At 35.2% G+C, this 20,442-nt stretch overlaps 2 long non-coding RNA genes across 2 annotated transcripts; one reads left to right on the forward strand and one right to left on the reverse strand.

Moving 5' to 3' along the window:
- Positions 1-2,233: 2,233 nt before the first annotated feature.
- Positions 2,234-18,776, reverse strand: LOC109147643. Its single transcript, XR_002048699.1, has 3 exons — positions 18,267-18,776; positions 13,241-13,246; positions 2,234-2,244 (listed from the first exon to the last, which is right to left on the reverse strand). It is a non-coding gene; the product is annotated as an uncharacterized LOC109147643 (long non-coding RNA).
- Positions 17,459-18,761, forward strand: LOC109147642. Its single transcript, XR_002048698.1, has 2 exons — positions 17,459-17,915; positions 18,164-18,761. It is a non-coding gene; the product is annotated as an uncharacterized LOC109147642 (long non-coding RNA).
- Positions 18,777-20,442: the final 1,666 nt, after the last annotated feature.

Here is a 20,442-nt window from a genome sequence, read left to right on the forward strand (position 1 = left end):
TATATCACTAATTAGTAAATTTGGGGTGTGGTTGAGTGGAAGGAACTCATTCATCCTTTTTTTTTTTTTCTTATATTTTTCCTCTTCCCTACTCATTCTCTTTCACACCAAAAAACCTAGACTCATCATGTGGTTGCTCTTAAGCGGTTAACTAATTCAAAAATTGATATACCATGGCCAAGGGTCCAAGGTAAACCTTTAATTTATTTAAAACTGATGTGTCTACTGTTAATATAATATGTGCTTTCAGTTAATAAATTACTCTGTAAATAATGAATTGAAGACACATAAGAGTAAATTACACTTTTGGTCCTGCGACTATTGTGGTTTTATTAATTTCAATCCACGACTTTAAAAACTAATAATTTAGTACCCTAATTATTCAATTTGTATCAATTTTGGTCCATTTGGTCAAATTGCCAGAAAATACCAGAAAAATACTTCATTTGCCATATATGTTTCTGCCATGCATTAGTTCATGTGTTCCGATCTGTATGGAATGTTTTTATTAGAGTGGTGATATATTATATTTAGGTGCCATTTGGTTAATATTATATTACATAATATCGCTATTGAAGTATTATATGATTTTTTTTAAGGTTCATATATAGAAATGATTTTTAAATTTATATTTAGTTGCAAATATTTATATTTTTTTGACACAACAAGTTTCGTTTTTTTGTCCTAGCTTTACTATTGGATACACTGATTTTTTATTTTTTTTTGGCGACGAAAGAAACTTATAGAGTCATTATTTGAGGAAAGGAAAAAATGAAAAAAAAATTTCTTTAAAAGTTTCACTGATCTCTATTTTACATTTTCTTTACAACATGGATTTGAGTACTCAAGACTGAAATAATATTTTGGTGTTATCGATCTTTCGAAGATCAATTCTATACATATTCTGAATTCTGTTATCCTTCTATACTTTCGAGGATAATATCAATTCTATTCATATTCTGAACATTTACCAGAAAATACTTCATTTGCCATATATGTTCTGCATTAGTTCATGTGTTCCGTATGGAATGTTTTTATTTGATTGGTGATATTATATTTAGGTGCCATTTGGTTAATATTATATTATTATTATAATATCGCTATTGGAGTGGAGTATTATATGATTTTTTTAAGGTTCATATATAGAAATGATTTTTAAGTTTATATTTAGTTGCAAATATTTATATTTTTTGACAATACTAGTTTCTTATTTTATTTTATTTTTTTTTTTTTTGTCTAGTTTTAACTATTGGATGCACTGATTTTTTTGATTTTGTTTTTTGGTGACTGAAAGAAACTTATAGAGTCATTATTTGAGGAAAGGAAAGAATGAAAAAAAAAATTCTTTAAAAGTTTCATTAATCTCTATTTTACATTGCTATTAATATCTTGGTGTTATCTTTCGAGGATCAATTCTATAGATATTCGGAATTCTGTTATCTTTCTATACTTTCGAGGATCATATCAATTCTATAGATATTCTGAACATATACCACAAAAACACTTCATTTGCCATATATGTTCTGCATTAGTTCATGTGTTCCGTATGGAATGTTTTTATTACAGTGGTAATATTATATTTAGGTGCCATTTGGTTAATATTATATTACATAATATCGCTATTGGAGTATTATATGATTTTTTAAGGTTCATATATAGAAATGATTTTAAATTTATATTTAGTTGCAAATATTTATATTTTTTAACACTAGAATCATGCTCGAAAAGTTTCCTACTCGTTACGGTACTATTTGTGGTCTAAACATTCTAAAAAATTTGTTGAGCAACGCGTGTATCATTACTGTATGTAGTCATGTCATCCAGGGCAATTCACAGTGAAATTTGCCCCTCCATGAATGTATATGACATATAAGACATGTACAATCTTGCCCATCTATATCACTAATTAGTAAATTTGGGGTGTGGTTGAGTGGAAGGAACTCATTCATCCTTTTTTTTTCTTATATTTTTCCTCTTCCCAACTCATTCTCTTTCACACCAAAAAACCTAGACTCATCATGTGGTTGCTCTTAAGCGGTTAACTAATTCAAAAATTGATATACCATGGCCAAGGGTCCAAGGTAAACCTTTATTTAAAACTGATGTGTCTACTGTTAATATAATATGTGCTTTCAGTTAATAAATTACTCTGTAAATAATGAATTGAAGACACATAAGAGTAAATTACACTTTTGGTCCTGCGACTATTGTGGTGTTATTAATTTCAATCCACGACTTTAAAAACTAACAATTTAGTACCCTAACTATTCAATTTGTATCAATTTTGGTCCATTTGGTCAAATTGCCAGAAAATACCAGAAAATACTTCATTTGCCATATATGTTCTGCATTAGTTCATGTGTTCGGATCTGTATGGAATGTTTTTATTAGAGTGGTGATATATTATATTTAGGTGCCATTTGGTTAATATTATATTACATAATATCGCTATTGGAGTATTATACGATTTTTTTTAAGGTTCATATATAGAAATGATTTTTAAATTTATATTTAGTTGCAAATATTTATATTTTTTGACACTACTAGTTTCGTTTTTTTGTCCTAGCTTTATCTATTGGATACACTGATTTTTTATTTTTTTTTTGGCGACGAAAGAAACTTATAGAGAAATTATTTGAGGAAAGGAAAAAATGAAAAAAAAAATTTCTTTAAAAGTTTCATTGATCTCTATTTTACATTGCTATTAATATCTCCCCACAAAATCATTCGGCTTCTCAACCGTGGGTAGAATCTTAATTTGTTCAAAATCCCAGAAATCATTGCATTGTTTTGATAAGTTGCTGAATGGGAAGCTGATTACTGAACAATGCGATGCTGCTATTAAAATTGAAGGAGAAGTAAGGATTTTAGGAATTTTCATTGTGTCAAGTATTGTATTTGCTGCCTTTACCATGTCTCTCATTTGGAACACAATTTTACATAGGTGGAATTTACATATTTTCTGCTCTCTAATATTGCTTCACCATTAATGGGAATTGAGCAATTTGATCCCCCTGTTTCTGGGCATCAATTTGTTTTGAAGATTAATCTTCCAAAATTTAACATGTTCCAGGAATCCACCGCCTACCGGGGTGGCATGAACTTCCGTGCACAAATATGGTCCTATTTTATCACTCTTTACAACTTGAGGTCAATATATTTTTTTAATGGGTGGAGAGTGATACACAAAAAGAAATAAATAATTGGTCGCTCAATTAGGTGGAAGTCTAAAATGAAATAATCAATTTGGAGGTAATATTAGATGACAATTGATCACATATTAGTAGAAGGAAATTATGTATATTAGAATAAAAGATCATTACCTTGTATAGTTAATTAGTATAATATTAGTAGCATAATTATTATTGGTGTTCATATCCAACAATATTTACAATTATATTTCTTAGGTAGTTTATTTATTTATTTTTAAATTATCTCTTTTGTTTTAATGTTTCGCCTTTTTTGGAAAAAATTTCTGAATCCGTCTGTACTGTTTCGCCCTCCCTCAATCGAATTTCTGGCTCCGTCCCTGGGTGTTAGTAATATACTATCAATAGATCCATTGTATATGAATATTAAGGGCGTGTATTTCATGAACGCGTGCATCATTATTGTACGTAGTCATGTCATCCGGGGCAATTCACGGTGAAATTTGCCCGTCCATGAATGTATATGACATATAAGACATGTCCAATCTTGCCCATCTATATCATTAATTAGTAAATTTGGAGCGTGGTTGAGTGGAAGGAACTCTTTCATCTTTTTTTTTTTATTATATTTTTCCTCTTCCCTACTCATTCTCTTTCACCCCAAAAAACCTAGACTCATCATGTGGTTGCTCTTAAGCGGTTAACTAATTCAACAATTGATATACCATGGCCAAGGATCCAAGCTAAGGTAAACCTTTATTTCAAACTGATGTGTCTACTGTTAATTAATATGTGCTTTCCGTTAATAAATTACTCTGTAAATAATGAATTAAAGACGCATAATATATTAACTGCATGCACATAATGTGTAGTTAACATATTATGTGCCTACAATTAACCTATTATGTATATGTAGTTAACATATTATGTGTATATAATTAATAAACTATGTGTCTTCAATTAATTTACTGATCAGATACATAATTCGTTATATGTTAATTAGGAACAAATATGAATGTCATTTTAAATAAGGGTTCAAAATGCAAAGTGGACCTAGTCGGATTTGCCCTATCTTTGCCCCATCAAATTCAAAGAGTTAAATAGTTATAGTTTTCTTTTGCCATAGAATATAATATTTGATTCTTACATAAAGAAAGATATTGAATTTGTTGTTGTCGATTATTATATAATTACTTTGAAAATGTTATAAATATTTTATTATTATGGCAATTAAACTTGTGACCTTTTGTTAGCCTTTACCTATTTCATTACTTATGTTAAAGGATGTGAAATGTTGTAATCATCCCTATAAATTGAGGGTGAAGGCTTAATGAAAAGATGGTCTCATGTGATTGTGTTCTATACATTGTGTTCTTCCTCCCCTTTTACTTATCTATTCTATATACTCATGTACATACAATCTCCAAGCATTACCGTGCAAACATCACGCGAGAACCAACGAGTTGATATGCCGAATTACAACACGTTATCAGCACGAGTCTCTATTGTAATCTCCGGTGAACGGTAATATTGGTTCATTTTCCTGTGCATTTTGTTTTTCTTTTTCATATGTCATTGTTTATATATAAATATTATGTGTATATATGGCTATGAGTTTGGTTTGGAACCTTCAATTCTTGTTTCTATAAAATGAGTGATTATTCTTCTTGTTTGCTAACAACTTTTGAGTGGTGAACCCCTCATCAAGACATTGTTAAGAATTTGGGTAAATACATGAATTTGTAAATACATATTTTCTTTATTTATTCTCTCAATTCTTGTATATGAGTTAGGCTCTATATGAACCCATAATCCATGATGCTTTGAAATGGTAAATATATGTAGTTATATGCCAAATTGTATGTATATGTATCCATGTATGTTCTATTACTATGGATATCGAATGCATAATCGGTCATTATTATATGTTTGCATCGGATTGCTGTGTTTGTATTAGAATGCTAAGAAACATATATGCATATTTATGTAAAAGATGTTTCTTCATCCATGGCTTGAACATGTATTCAAAATAATGGGTTTTCCCCAAGTTGTCACATTGCTTCCTAAAGTTGCATCAAATGATGATCTTATATATCATGCCTTTCATTGAAAAATGTGAATTTATTGAGTTCGCTCATGTCGATTGCAATTATTTCACTTGGGCTTTTGATATTGAAATATATTTGGCATCTAAGGAATTGAGCCAAACTTTTGTAACTAAGTCACAGAGCACCGATGCCCTGAAGGCACAAACTCCCATTTTCGTACGTCACTACTTGAACTACGATCTTACAAATGAGTATTTGATTGAAAAAGTTTCTATTGCATTGTGGAAGTCCCTGAAGGACCATTTTGACTAGTAGTCATCTATTGTCCTTCCTCAGACACAATTTAACTAGATTAATCTTAAGTTTTAAGATTATAAGTCAGTAATTGACTATAATTCAACTCTGCATAAAATAGCCTCACAATTAAAATTCTGGAAACAAGAAGTTTCAAGAGAAATATTTAATTAGAAAGATATTGCCAACTTTTCATTGTGAGAAGCATCCTAAGCTGATTTTAGCACTCATTGTGGCTAAGAAAGATAACGAGTTGTTGATAAATAATCAAAATGCATGTCTAGTTGATTTTGCACAGGTGCCTGAAGCACATATTGTTACCCAGTTGAGTAACTTTATAAGGGGTTGCGGTCGAGATTATAACCGGTGTGGTATGAGTTCGAGCTCAGAATAAGAAACAAAGTGATCAAGATATTCAAGGACGACCAAACTCATCGAGGCAAGATCCTAGCCAGAAGCAGGTTTGCTAACAATGTGGGTTTGAAGGGCATTGATCCCTACGTGCTGCACACCAAAGCATTTGGTCGTCGAAGAATGCGCCTCATCTTGATGATTCTAGGTAATTTGCCTGAAGAAAATACCGCGATAAATGATGATAATGAAACGATGAGGTATTAATGAAGAATGATTGGTGTCATGATAATGTTTGAGTAATTCATGAAAATATATTCATGGCTGAAAAAGTTAGTCCATGCTAGAAGCATGAAGCATCCGAGAAGTTAGCTCATGCTTGAAGCATATGAGAAGTTAGCTCATGCTTGAAGCATCCGAGAAGTTAGTTTATGCCTGAAGCACCCGAAAAGTTAATTCATGGCCGCAGTATTTATTGCGTGGTCGAGAAGTATATATACTCCAAAAGTGTCTTTGAGTGCAAAGTTATTTTTGGATGCAAATTATGATGAATGCAAAGTGATTTTACTTTGCTTATTTTCCTTGCTATTTTTACTACTTGAAGGGACTATTCATAAAGTTTACTTCTCTAAGCTTGCCCTCTAAGCTTAACTTTCTAATTTTACTTTTTGAAATTTTAATTTTCGAATGATATTTACTTCCCAGACTTTATTTTCCGGGGAGGAAGTTTACTTCTTGGAGTTACTTCTTTTAGTTTGCATGCTTATTTAAGGAAGTTTTTCTCATGCATACAATCATGACTCTCGTATGCAATTGACTGGATGCTAATTCAAAGTTGAATATTATTTGTTCCATAAATCCTATATCAATCCCGAAAGGATTGCTATTATCAACAAATTATGATAATCATCTTTTGACTAAATTTAAGATGTCAACAAGACAAATCCCTCTCCGACTATGGCTTAGTGCAATTCTGTGCTGTTTAAGGAGTGGTATACTCCTTTATAAGAATGATCTTTGACTAATGCCATACATGATATGATTAATTTAGATGTTATTGGTTTGGAAGATAGAAGCGAATTATATCATATCAGTTTGCCCGAAACAAATGAGAGAATGAATTATATCATATCAATTTGCCTGAAGCAAATGAAGGAATAAATTATTTCATATCAGTTTGTCCGAAGCAAATGAGGGAGTGAATTATATCATGTAACTTTGCACGAAGCAATTCCCAAACTAGTGAGTGAACTAATGTAAAGTTGAGGATAAGGATTTTTGGGAGATCCTGAAGATCTATTTTATTTGACAAGCTTCCAACTTCCTTATGATTGTTTTGTACCCTTATAATATCACTTGGTATGTATGCTTTCATATCTGATTATATGTGTTAATCTTAGATGATTGCATATGTGTTTTGGGTAATGGTTTTATTCATAAGTCTGAGAGTGATAAGGAAACCATTAAAATTAGTAAGGGTGCTTTAACTGTGATGAAAGGTAAAAGGACCACATGGAACATTTATAGGTTGTTGGGTAGTACTGTTGTAGGTGGAACACATTCTGTTGAGTCTAGTGATGATACTACTAGGTTGTGGCATTTACATTTGGGTCACCTTGGTGAACGTGGTTTGTCTGATTTGCACAAAAGGAATCTGTTAAAAGGAGTTAAATGTTGTAAGCTAGATTTCTGTGAGTTCTGTGTCCTTGGGAAACAGACTAGAGTCATTTTTTCTAATGGGCTGCATAAAACTAAAGGGATTCTAGATTATGTGCATTATGATGTTTGGGGACCTACCACGGAACCTTCAATGGGTGGCTCTCGATATTATGTTACATTTATTGACGATTTTTCTAGGAAAGTCTGGGTGTATTTCTTGAAACATAAATCTGAAGTGTTTGAGAAATTTAAGTTGTGGAAAGCTGAGGTTGAGAACTAGACTGGAAGAAAAATCAAGTACCTGAGGTCTGACAACGGGACAGAATATACTAAGAAAGAATTTCAGAAATTCTGTGCAGAACATGGAATTCAAAGGCACTATACAGTGCGTAAGACACCACAACAGAATGGTGTTGCTGAGCGGCTGAATAGAACCATTGCTGAGAGAGCAAGGTGTCTCATATTGAATGCTGGGCTCTCTAAGTGTTTTTGGGCAGAAGCAGTGAACATGGCATGTTACTTGATCAATAGATCACCACGGACATCACTTGGTGGCAAGGTTCCTGAGGAGGTTTGGTTAGGTAATCCTGTAAGTTTTGATCACTTACGAGTTTTTAGTTGTCCTAACTATGTTCTTATTCCAGGTGATGAGAGATCAAAGTTAGATCCCAAGTCAAAGAAGTGCATCTTTTTGGGTTACAAGAAAGGTGTAAAAGGATATAAGTTTTGGGATCCTGCAACCAAAAAGGTGGTGATTAGCAGAGATGCAGCGTTTGATGAGAATTTCATGTTCCAGCCAAAGAAAGAAGATACACTAGTTGATGGTTCTAGCACAGTAGAAGTGGATATGGATCGTGTACCTTTGAGTGAGAAAGCAGTTAATCCACCTACGATTGAGACTCAAGAAATTGCAGATACTACATCTGCAGCAGGTTCGAGTTCAGAAAATTTACAAGATCACAGTTTGGCTAGAGATAGACCAAGACGCACCAATGTCAAACCACCTAGTAGGTATGGGTTTGAGGATATGGTTTCTTTTGCACTTCTTGTTTCTAATAATGATCCAGTTACCTTTCAAGAGGCTGTTTCTAGCCAAGAGAAAGATAAATGGATGGTAGGTATGATTGAGGAGATGGAGTCTTTACATCAGAATCATACTTGGGAGTTAGCTCAACTTCCTCAAGGAAAGAAGGCTATAGGGTGCAAGTGGGTCTATAGGAAGAAGCCACCAGTATCAGAAAAAGAAGGGGAAAAGTTTAAGGCTAGGTTAGTTGCGAAGGGGTTTTCTCAACAGAAGGGGATAGATTATGATGAGGTTTTCTCTCCTGTTGTTAGACATACTTCTATCAGATTAGTACTTGCTTTGGCTGCCATTTGGGATTTGCATTTGGAACAAATGGATGTGAAAACTGCTTTTCTACATGGTGATCTAGATGAACAAATTTACATGAAGCAACCTGAAGGGTTTGTTAAACCCGGAGGTGAGCACCTGGTTTGTCGATTCAAGAGGTCTTTGTATGGGCTGAAACAGGCTCCACGGCAGTGGTACAAGCGGTTTGATGCTTACATGATTCAAACTGGCTATACACGTTATGAGTATGATTGTTGTGTCTATGTTAAAAGCCTTGATGATGGTTCTTTTATTTTTCTCTTACTGTATGTGGATGATATGTTGATTGTTGCTAAGAGTATGGATGATATTACTGCATTGAAAGTTTTGTTGGGTCAGGAATGTGATATGAAAGACTTAGGAGTTGCAAAGAAAATTCTTGGCATGGAAATTCACAGGGATAGAGGTGCAAGAAAGTTGTGGCTAACTCAACAGAGTTATATAGAGAAAATTCTTGACAGGTTTGGGATGAGTAAGTCTAAACCGGTTAGTACCCCTTTGGCTAATCATTTTAAACTCTCATCCAATAGGTGCTTCGTACTCACCACCTCTATCATAGAATTATAATTAACGTGACCTAGTCTACCATGCCACAAATTGGAAGACTCAAGCAAGTAAACGGAAGTAACTTTACTTTTATTCATAGTAATAGGCATTACATTGAGCTTAAAGAGCCCATCGGTTACATAACCTTTGCCTACAAACATTCCTAACTTAGACAAAACAACCTTGTCTGACTCGAACACCATGCGAAAGCCATGCTTGTTCAACAGAGAGCCAGACACAAGATTCTTACTCAGCTCCGGAACATACAGCACGTTATTCAACGTCAGTTCCTTCCCGGAAGTCATCTTCAGAACCACCTTGCCCACGCCTTCCACAGCAGACTGAGCAGAGTTTCCCATCCAAAACTTCTCGCCCTCAATGTTCTCAAAGGTGTTGAACATTTCTCGGTTGCAACACAAATGCCTTGTCGTACCAGTATCGATGAACCACTCTCGTGGGTTAGAGTCCACGAGGTTCACCTCGGTCACTATATAGCCGAAAGGCTAATCTCGACCTCCTTCTGACTGCATTCCTCAACCATGTTGGCTTCAGAACTCTTGTTCTTCTTCTTTGGAACTTTGCATTCAGAGGACTTGTGGCCAGACTTGCCACAATTGAAACATTTTCCATGAAATTTCTTCTTGGTAATGCCTCATTTCGGACCTAGCTTCTGCTTGTCCTTCTTGTTCTTCTTGGAGCTTTTAGCATGCTCCACAACATTGGCCTTAGCGCCAACAGTGACAGAATTTCTGCCATCATTCGTCCTGTTCCCCTCCTCAATTCGGAGTCGCTGGATCAGGTCCTCCAGGTTCATTTCCTTTCGCTTATGCTTAAGGTAATTCTTGAAGTCCTTCCACCCTGGAGGCAGCAAGTGGATAATAGATCCCACTAGGAAGGCTTCACTCAACGTCATGCCTTCGTCACGGTCTTGGAATCAACCATTTTGAAGTTAAGGAATCGGCCAACCACAAATTTCTTTGCACAGGCATCCTCACTTCGGTATTTATGATCCAAGGCTTCCCACAGCGCTTTTGCTGTGCCAATCTTGCGATATACATCGTATAACGCATCACATAATCCGTTCAGGATGTAGTTTCGGCATAGGAAGTCCGAATCCTTCCAATAGCCAACTGCCATCACAGGTTGGGCATCCTGTTCCCTTAATTCGGGAACCGTCTCGGTCAAGAATCTCGCCAAGCCGAGAGTTGCCAGGTAGAACAACATCTTTTGTTGGCACCTTTTGAAGTTCGATCCACTACCGGTGAACTCCTCCGGTCTTTCGGCCGAACCACTTGGTACCGTAGGTACCCGAGTCATGGGAATATATCCCTCGGTGCTCCCACCATCTTGTGAACAAATGTTCACTGGTGTAGCTTGGGAATTAGCAACATTATTGTCATTCCCACCATTGTTGTTTTCAACAACATTCTCCTCCCCGAGAGCTAGCAAAACTGGATTCTCCATTTCTTCTAGGAAATTAGAGATAAATAACCAACGGGAAACAGAAATAAGGTTTTAAGATTGTTGGGTAGTATGGTTGAAAAAGTCCCAAAAATAATAATCCTACGAAAAGATTAATATTATATGGGAAAGCAGAAAAAACTGGGAAGGAAAAGGTTGAGTGTTTGGGTAAAGGTTTAGCACGAGTTTGAACGTAAGGTTCTTTTCCTTAAAACCTTATTTGCTACCTCCCACAAGTGCTAGGAGCGTTGTAGCCTAGGTTTCCCAGGATAAAACGTGCCACGATTCCTTGTTTAAGCACCTAAACAAGGAACCTGTCGAACAAAGCAAAGCTTAGATCACGGCTGGGGAAAGAAGAGAGTAGAAGCAAAAGTTTTGAAGCAGAAAGCTACTGGAATTCCTTTCGTTTTTCACTGTGTAAAATAGCTACTGCTCTACCTCCCTTTATATAGGGCTATTGGAAGGGATAGCATTCAACATAGCCTTTAATTGGTATTAAACCAATTGTATAACACCTGTAACGGTCACCCACTAAGTAGGATTAAACTCAGAATTTAAAATTGGAATTAAAAACAGTATTAATTCCGTAACAGATGAGTTTAATCTGTACAACAGGATGAACTTTCAGGTTTCTGACCGGTTGGGGTGCATGAGAGTACCCACTCTCGTGTTGTGATACAACACGAAAGTACAGCTCTCGTGCTGTGGTGCAATACGAGAGTACACCTCTCGTATTCACCGTTGGACGAGAGTTTTGCTCTCGGTGCACCACAACCTCTCGTGCTCTCTGTAGCACGAGAGTGGTGCTCTCAGTTTCGGCCGAGCCAAGTGACTATAACAGATGGAAAATGATACCGAAGTTTGGCATAACTTAGCCCCGCAGGTGCCGGCGCACGCGAGCTCGGGCTTGATTCAAGCCTTTTAAGCTCTTCTAGTTGGATTTTGATTTGCATCCCCCCGCCCCCCCGCGTGCGCGAGAGAGCCTCTATACTATACAATTCTACAAGCTTGAAATGAGCTCTTGTATATAAGGGGGGCAAATCTTGTTTCCAAACCAATGTGGGACAACGTCCACTACTTTCCCTTCATTTCCCAACTTAAATGGGTCTACTTTGAGAATCAATATCTCATTCAACCATTATCCGTTTTGAGCGTACAATATATCAATCTCTTCGTCTCACTACGAAGAACATGAATCCACTTTGACCCGATCCAAATCGGAAGTGGAACCCACTAATAATTGTACCACAAAATAGCCACTTAATATGCCATTTTAAGCTAATTTTCCAACACTCATGTGATATGTGGATTCTGATTATGCTGGAGACATGGATAATAGACGTTCTATAATAGGGTATGTTTTTACTCTTGGGGGTGGTCCTGTTTGCTGGAGATCATCAGTTCAGTCTATTGTAGCTTTGTCTACAACTAAAGCAGAATACAAGGCTGTGACTGAGGCAGCTAAAGAGGCTTTGTGGCTTTCAGGTTTGATTAAGGAGTTGGGTATTGAGCAAGATGGAGTTCAATTACACTGTGACAATCAAAGTGCCATTTTCTTAGCTAAAAATCAAGTATACCATGCCAGAACCAAACATATTGATGTAAGGTTTCATAAGGTCAGAGAGTTGGTTGTTTCTGGTGAGATTTTGTTGCAGAAAATTCATACAAGTGAGAATGATTGGTGTCATGATAATGTTTGAGTAATTCATGAAAATATATTCATGGCTGAAAAAGTTAGTCCATGCTAGAAGCATGAAGCATCCAAGAAGTTAGCTCATGCTTGAAGCATCTGAGAAGTTAGCTCATGCTCGAAGCATCCGAGAAGTTAGTTTATGCCTGAAGCACCTGAAAAGTTAATTCATGGCCGCAGTATTTATTGCGTGGCCGAGAAGTATATATACTCCAAAAGTGTCTTTGAGTGCAAAGTTATTTTTGGATGCAAATTATGATGAATGCAAAGTGATTTTACTTTGCTTATTTTCCTTGCTATTTTTACTACTTGAAGGGTCTATTCATAAAGTTTACTTCTCTAAGCTTGCCCTCTGAGCTTAACTTTCTAATCGTACTTTTTGAAATTTTAATTTTCGAATGATATTTACTTCCCGGACTTTATTTTCCGGGGAAGAAGTTTACTTCTTGAAGTTACTTCTTTTAGTTTGCATGCTTATTTATGGAGGTTTTTCTCATTCATACAATCATGACTCTCGTATGCAATTGACTCGATGCTAATTCAAAGTTGAATATTATTTGTTCCATAAGTCCTATATCAATCTCGGAAGGATTGCTATTATCAACAAATTATGATAATCATCTTTTGACTAAATTTAAGATGTCAACAAGACAAATCCCTCTCCGACTATGGCTTAGTGCAATTCTGTGCTGTTTAAGGAGTGGTATACTCCTTTATAAGAATGATCTTTGACTAATGCCATACATGATATGATTAATTTAGATGTTATTGGTTTGGAAGACAGAAGCGAATTATATCATATCAGTTTGTCCGAAACAAATGAGAGAATGAATTATATCATATCAATTTGCCCGAAGCAAACGAAGGAATAAATTATTTCATATCAGTTTGTCCGAAAGAAATGAGGGAGTGAATTATATCATGGAAATTTGCACGAAGCAATTCCCAAACCAGTCAGTGAACTAATGTAAAGTTGAGGATAAGGATTTTTGTGAGATCCTGAAGATCTATTTTATTTGACAAGCTTCCAACTTCCTTATGATTGTTGTGTACCCTTATAATATCATTTGATATGTATGCTTTCATATTTGATTATATGTGTTACTCTTAGATGATTGCATATGTGTTTTGGGTACTTCATATATTGCTATGCACTTTTAAAGGCTTTAAATACCCACATGATTTTATAGTATAGCATGAGCTAGTGCATCGCCTTGGGCAATTATATATTTTCTTGTTGGGGACATCAATTTTATATGTTATTGTTGTTATCACAATCTGGCCTGCTGCATATCATAAGTATTCCCCCTAACACCTAGTACGTGGTATAAAATCAAACATTTTCCATCTGCGTTTTATTCACAATGTGCAGCCTTTTTCCTATATCACCACCATAGCGTACATTGTGGGCATGTATATGTTGATTATGAACTTCCGTCTGATATTTAAATCTTTAGAGCCCATTATAAGGGATCAATATATAATTATGTACGTTGACTGCACACTTTATGAAGATCATTTCACGGCATTAGGGGGAGATAAGAGCTCAAATTTTATAGAATGTTGAGAAATTCTATGAATGATTGATCTTCAATATTTGAATCCACGTACTAGGTTGACTGAACTAGAAGTTCATAAGAAGTAAACTGAACTGCAAGTTCAGAAGATAATTAATCTGCCAATATATATACTGATAAAAAGAGTGACTTGGTCCCATGTATCTTCCCGAACTTGGACCGTATGTATTTACAATGCTCCTTGACACCAGAAGCGTGGAGACATGTTGGTATAAAAGACAAGAATCCGCGGAAAGCTATATCTAGTAGAAAATTTCGTCACTCTTGAAATCGCTTAAAGAAGCTAAGTATGTCCTGCAGATATTCGTCCAGAAGACATTCGTCTGGAATGCGAAAAATTCCAATAAAATTATATGTGCACCCAAAATCATAATACTATGGATGCGGAACGACCAGATAAAAATATCTTTGGGAAATGGCTAGAGTCTGGTTGAATTAGAAATTGCCATTATTTTATATATATGGGAGAAATTTATGAAAAATATTATAGTTGTCAACAACACAATTGCCTTATAAATTGCTCTTAGTATATGAGAATCTGGATCCAGAGCTAGGCACAGTAGTGGCCTGATTTTTTTATTTTTTTTTTTGTGTATAAAAGGGCAATTAAGGCATATACAGCTCAACTCGCTAAAACTGCATTCTCTTTATAACATGTACACCATTTAATGTTAACCCTGAAGGTTACAAATGGGTGTTTGTACAAAAGAGAATACAAATAATCTGGTGGTATGATATAAAGCGAGACTGGTAGCTTAAGGGTTTACGCAGAGACCCTAAATTGATTTTGATCAAATGTTCTCTCCCATAACAGATGGCATTACGTTCCGCTAATTAACATCATTGGCAGTGAATTATAAATTTAGATATGCAGTTGATGAGTATCATGACCGCAAACTAATTACTGGTCATTAGACACTAATATTTATTTGTAAATCCCTGATGGATTCAACACTTTTGAAATTAGGAAAGTGAAAATGGCAACGAGTATCATTAAACTACTAAAGTCTTTGTATGACTTGAATATTATTGACTGAGTGTTTTCCTCCCGAAGAAGGAATATGCAAATATGTACCATTATGTGTTCGTTAAAGAATTGTTAATGGAGTTATTTGTTTATTATCTCAGTTGGTAATGATGATTTAAATGTTATTGAAACACATAGAGAGCTTGGTGATGTCAGCTCATGTCGAAAGACGAAGTTTTGAAATAAAAGACTTGGAAATCCAAGTATTGTCTCGACCTGAAGATCGAGCTTCTCCTTGAAGAAGTTTTATACACCAGTTAGCTTACTTGAAAAATATCTTGAAGATGTTTTATATAGACAAGTAGTATTTATTTATCACACAAACGGTTGCCCAATAATCTCTTGAAGTAGATAAATGACCATTTAGACATGAAGATTATAATGAGGATATTTAAGGACTGGAAGTCCATTACTTCATTACTTTTGGAGCACTATTATTGAACTAGAAGTTCCATAATCGCATCAGGCTTGATATTGAATTTGCGATGAAATTGCTAGCAACATTTAGTGTTCCCCCCCTACAATGAAAATTGGAATGGTATTTTAACATATCCTTCAGCACCTTCGAGGTACAAAGTTTTTGACGTTTATGTGAGAAACCCATATGTGGTCTTGATGGGCTACTTGAGCACTGGTTCTTTTATTTGATCCCTATGATGCCAAGTCCAAAACTGGTTATGTTATATTTTTAACCCCAATGCCCCATATGAGGACAAATAAGATTGTGTTGCACAAGCAAGTAATAATTTTTTTAAGGGGAACCTTACAAAACATGTTGCACCTAAGTCCTTCTACACACACGAACTCTAGAAGAGTTGTAAAATTCTTGTTGAGAATGTTTGCCTCACTGAACAATCTTGCATATATGTTCACTATGTCTCTGCCTAAAATTGGGATGCGTAGGCTTAGAAGAATGTTATCTTCAGGGGGAGCGACAACCCCTAGCTGTGCTAAAATGGAAAATCTAGAGGACTTTTGATATCTTGAAGATTATGCTACGAAAGCATATGGTTGTACTTTTTTTCCCTTAGCTAAGTTTTTCCCACTGGGTTTTCTCAAGCTAAGGTTTTTTCCCTTAGCTAAGTTTCCCCCCAGGGTTTTCTCAAGCTAAGGTTTTTAATGAGGCAACCGATGTCGGTGCACTTGAGTGAATAGTCCTGAAGACTCTTGAAATCTTGGAGATTATGCCCAGAAGGCTTATGGTTGTACTCTTTTCCTTGGCTAGCTAAGTTTTTTCCCACTGGATTTTTTCTTAGGCTAAGGTTTTTAATGAGGCAACCGATGCAACACATGGATCAACATACTTCGTGTACTCTTTTCCTCGTCTAGGTTTTTCTAGCGAGGTTTTTAACGAGGCATGAGTATAATTATTTAATGGCCAAGGGGAAGTGTTATAAATATTTTATTATTATGACCATTAAACTTGTGACCTTTTGTTAGCCTTTACTTATTTCATTACTTATGTTAAAGGATGTGAAAGGTTGTAATCATCCCTATAAATTGAGGGTGAAAGCTTAATGAAAAGATAGTCTCATGTGATTGTGTTCTATACATTGTGTTCTTCCTCCCCTTTTACTTATCTATTCTATATACTCATATACATACAATCTCCAAGCATTACCGTGCAAACATCACGCGAGAACCAACGAGTTGATAGGGCGAATTACAACAGAAAAAATGTATTCTATAATTCTATTGAAGCATATTCCTAATTTACCTGTTCCTGTTCCATCATGAGACTCAGGAGAGGGTTTACTAGTTTTGTGTAATTTACTAGCTATTATACATAAATAAAATTTATTGTGCATATACCTTTAATTAGTGGTCGTGCATTTTTCTTATAGAATAGTGAGACCATGCAATCCATATCTAGCCAATTCGATAAAAAAATTGGAAAATTACTTTGACAACATGATATTCTGTATATACTAACAAAAAAATTATTTTTCTTTTAAAATGGTTTTTTGTTTTTTAATAATTCGTAGGTGGTCCCTTATTTTCACCTTAATTACGATTGTAGGTGGAAATAAGTCGATAAATTAAAATAAATAATATATATATATATATCAACAAAAATAGGGATTTATAATTTTAGCAAAAATAATGTGAGAAATAAATACTTCAATTCGTATCATGTGAGAAATACTAATCCAACAATTGTTTGCACATGAAGTTCAGCAAGAATCCCAAAAATGGGCATTATATTGTTTTCTCAAACCTTTAGCTTCAAATAAACTAAAGGGATTGCCTCGCCCCCTTGCAAAGTTACATATCCGTAGTGTAATGGACAACCTTACTAATATATAAAAATGAAATATTAATCCTGTGAATTGAAGCACTCATTTTTCCCAAGCATATCAGACCACGCTTGTCAACTACTCCAAAGAAAACACATTGTCCATGGTCCCGTACATTCTAACTTCTTCTGGAAATTCCTCAACTCCACCCAAATCAAATTGTCTCCAAACCTCAGTGTTCAAATTACAAATCAAAATGGAAAGCCGTTCACTATTCATAAATAACAACACAATCTCCCCATCATGATTTGTAGTATGACGCAGGAATGTGCTCCTAAGTCCCTCTTCTAATGGAATGGTCATAGTAATGTTCTCCCAGCATTCCTTAGATTTCTCCCAAGTCCAAACATCCATGTAGAATTCTCTTGGGCGAACACGAACCATAGCCAGTCGACCTCCATCAACTTGTAGAAATGCAAAATTTTGGTTAAGAAAGTGATTTTTTTCCCAAGCTGAAGATAAAACTACATAATATTCCCATAATGATGATAGTTCAGTTGGAAATGGTATCAAAAAATAAGTCTCAGACCCAACTTCAAATGCTACTATGTGGAAGCTAGGACAATCAACTTTAGTGAGCCAATTATAGAAATAGATAACGCCGTCAATGTAGACACTAGTATCATAGCAGAAGTTAAAGCAGGCATAGTCATCAAAGGGGGTAGAAGGGGTAGGAAAAGGGGTAGTTGATCTCCCTCCATGATTTGTCCACTCCCACAGTCAAAACCCAATGCTTATACTCGAAGCGGATGGGCGTGCTGCCTCGATCAATCATACAGGCTGACATCAAAACCTTGTATCTTTTAGATTGTGAATCAAACCCCAACTGTGCACAGGATAAAGATGGATGGGGGAAGTGGAATTGGATTGTCGGAAGGGAAATACGTTGTCCCGTGCAAACGTTGCAAACAACGACGTCTCCATTGGGTCTGGACATACAAATCAGGCCATCCGAGGAGGAGTGTAGACAGCCTTCCAGAAATGGTTCAGCGTCCAAGTAGCCGAGACGGTTGGCTTGGAGCATTCCCGGCTGCCCTTGGCTGAAATTTATGGTGTAATACACATGGGAGGAACGGGAGGAGAGCCGCTTTGGCTGTATGATAGCGATGAGGATGCCCGCCCTAGTGGGAAGTGTCAAGGACAAGCTGCGATGCAGAACGCCAAAGCCATGGTCGGCTATGAGAGCGCAAAAGAATTTAGAAACGCACCTGAATCGTACTAGCGATTTAGCGGGGAGCTTGGAGAGGATTCCGACGAGAATATCTTGGGGAAGAAGAAGAGGTTGCGTCTTCTCCGATGCGCCGCCCATCGTATCCTACAAGCTGATCGAAGGTTTGCAGGAGTTTTAGGGATTTTCAAGAATGAGTTGAGTTGTATTTAAGGTAAAATTGTATTCTCCCTCTCCTCCTGATTGCGAATTTTATGCAACTAACCATTGTTGGACTCTAAATTTAAGATTTCATAATTAAATGAGGGATTAGAGCAAAAAGAAATTAATTCTATATATACTAGTATTTTCGCCTATGCGTTGCACGGAATGAATTTGTTAAAATATTTTAATAATATTTGGATCGATATATAATTATATATATAAATTATTACATCGAATATTATATAATGTAATTGAAGAATCGAGTTGGATCGATTGTATTTTTATGATGTTATCATTGCTTGAATTTGATCAAATAATTGTCCAATTAATAGTCAATGTGTAGATGTACGCATCCGTAGTCAATGGGTAGATATACGCATCTTGGTGCTAAAACTTTAGAGATTTTAAATATCAGTGTTCAATGAATTATATATGGGGATCATATTTAATTTCCTTACACATTCTACACATAATTACACATCTTTATATATACCCATTGTAATGAGGTCCCATGGTTTTGGATAAAGATATGTTACAAAATCAGTCATAATTAATTTCTTTTGAATCATTCATACGTATTGCAAGAACATTTCCATCTTTAATTACACAATTTTCCTTATAAATTGTGGATACTAAACGATTCTATTCATTTTTTTCCATTTATAAATATAATATATATCTTTATATAACTATATTTCCAGTAACATATATATACAGAATTTTTTAAATATTTCAAGTAACTTTACATTTTATAAAATATATAACCGAGATTAATATTTTTTTCATCCCGGCTAAACCTTATTTTTTGTTGACATACTTAGCTAAACCTTATAATTACACAATCCTTATATTCTTAGTATAAAATAACATTTGGTGTAAAAATTATTAATTTCCATCTCGATTAATATTCATTCAAATTTTGGCTAAACCTTATATTTCCATCTCGTATTTGCAAAACCTTTTCCATCTTTAATTACAAAATTTTCCTTATAAATTGTTGATACTAAATGATTCTATTCCATTTTTCATTTTTAAATATATATCTTTACATAATCATATTTCTGCAACATATATATACAATTTTTATATATATATTTCCAGTAACTTTGTTGGTCCGGTAGGGTCAAAAGAGAGTCTAGAGGGGGGGGGGGTGAATAGACTCTAATCGATTTTTCAAAGTTGGTCATTTCGGAGCGATGCACAACGGAATTAAGGTTTCGTCTTAGATATATGCTTTGCACAATTTTGTAAGAAACTTTTAATGCACAACGGAATTAATGCTCCTTGTCTTTTGTGAAAATCATTCCTAGGACACCTTTTGTCCGAATGATTGCGCATTCATGAGACAACATTCTTCTTTCTTTATTTTTAATGAAGGTTGTCTTTACAAGTTTATCTGAAACTTGTTTTCTCGAAGAAGATCTTCGAAAGATTGTCCTTATCTTTTGACTTATGATGAGATCCATTTTGTGGAGAGATGTCTATCCGAGAGTTGCTCAATCCATCTTTCGTCTGCAATCATCTTTTGACCATCTTGTTATCTTCGTGTTTTCAAGTATACCTATTATGCTAGTTGATGAT

Source organism: Ipomoea nil, unplaced genomic scaffold, assembly GCF_001879475.1.
Source record: "Ipomoea nil cultivar Tokyo-kokei standard unplaced genomic scaffold, Asagao_1.1 scaffold2034, whole genome shotgun sequence".
In the NCBI taxonomy this organism is placed as follows: domain Eukaryota; kingdom Viridiplantae; phylum Streptophyta; class Magnoliopsida; order Solanales; family Convolvulaceae; genus Ipomoea; species Ipomoea nil.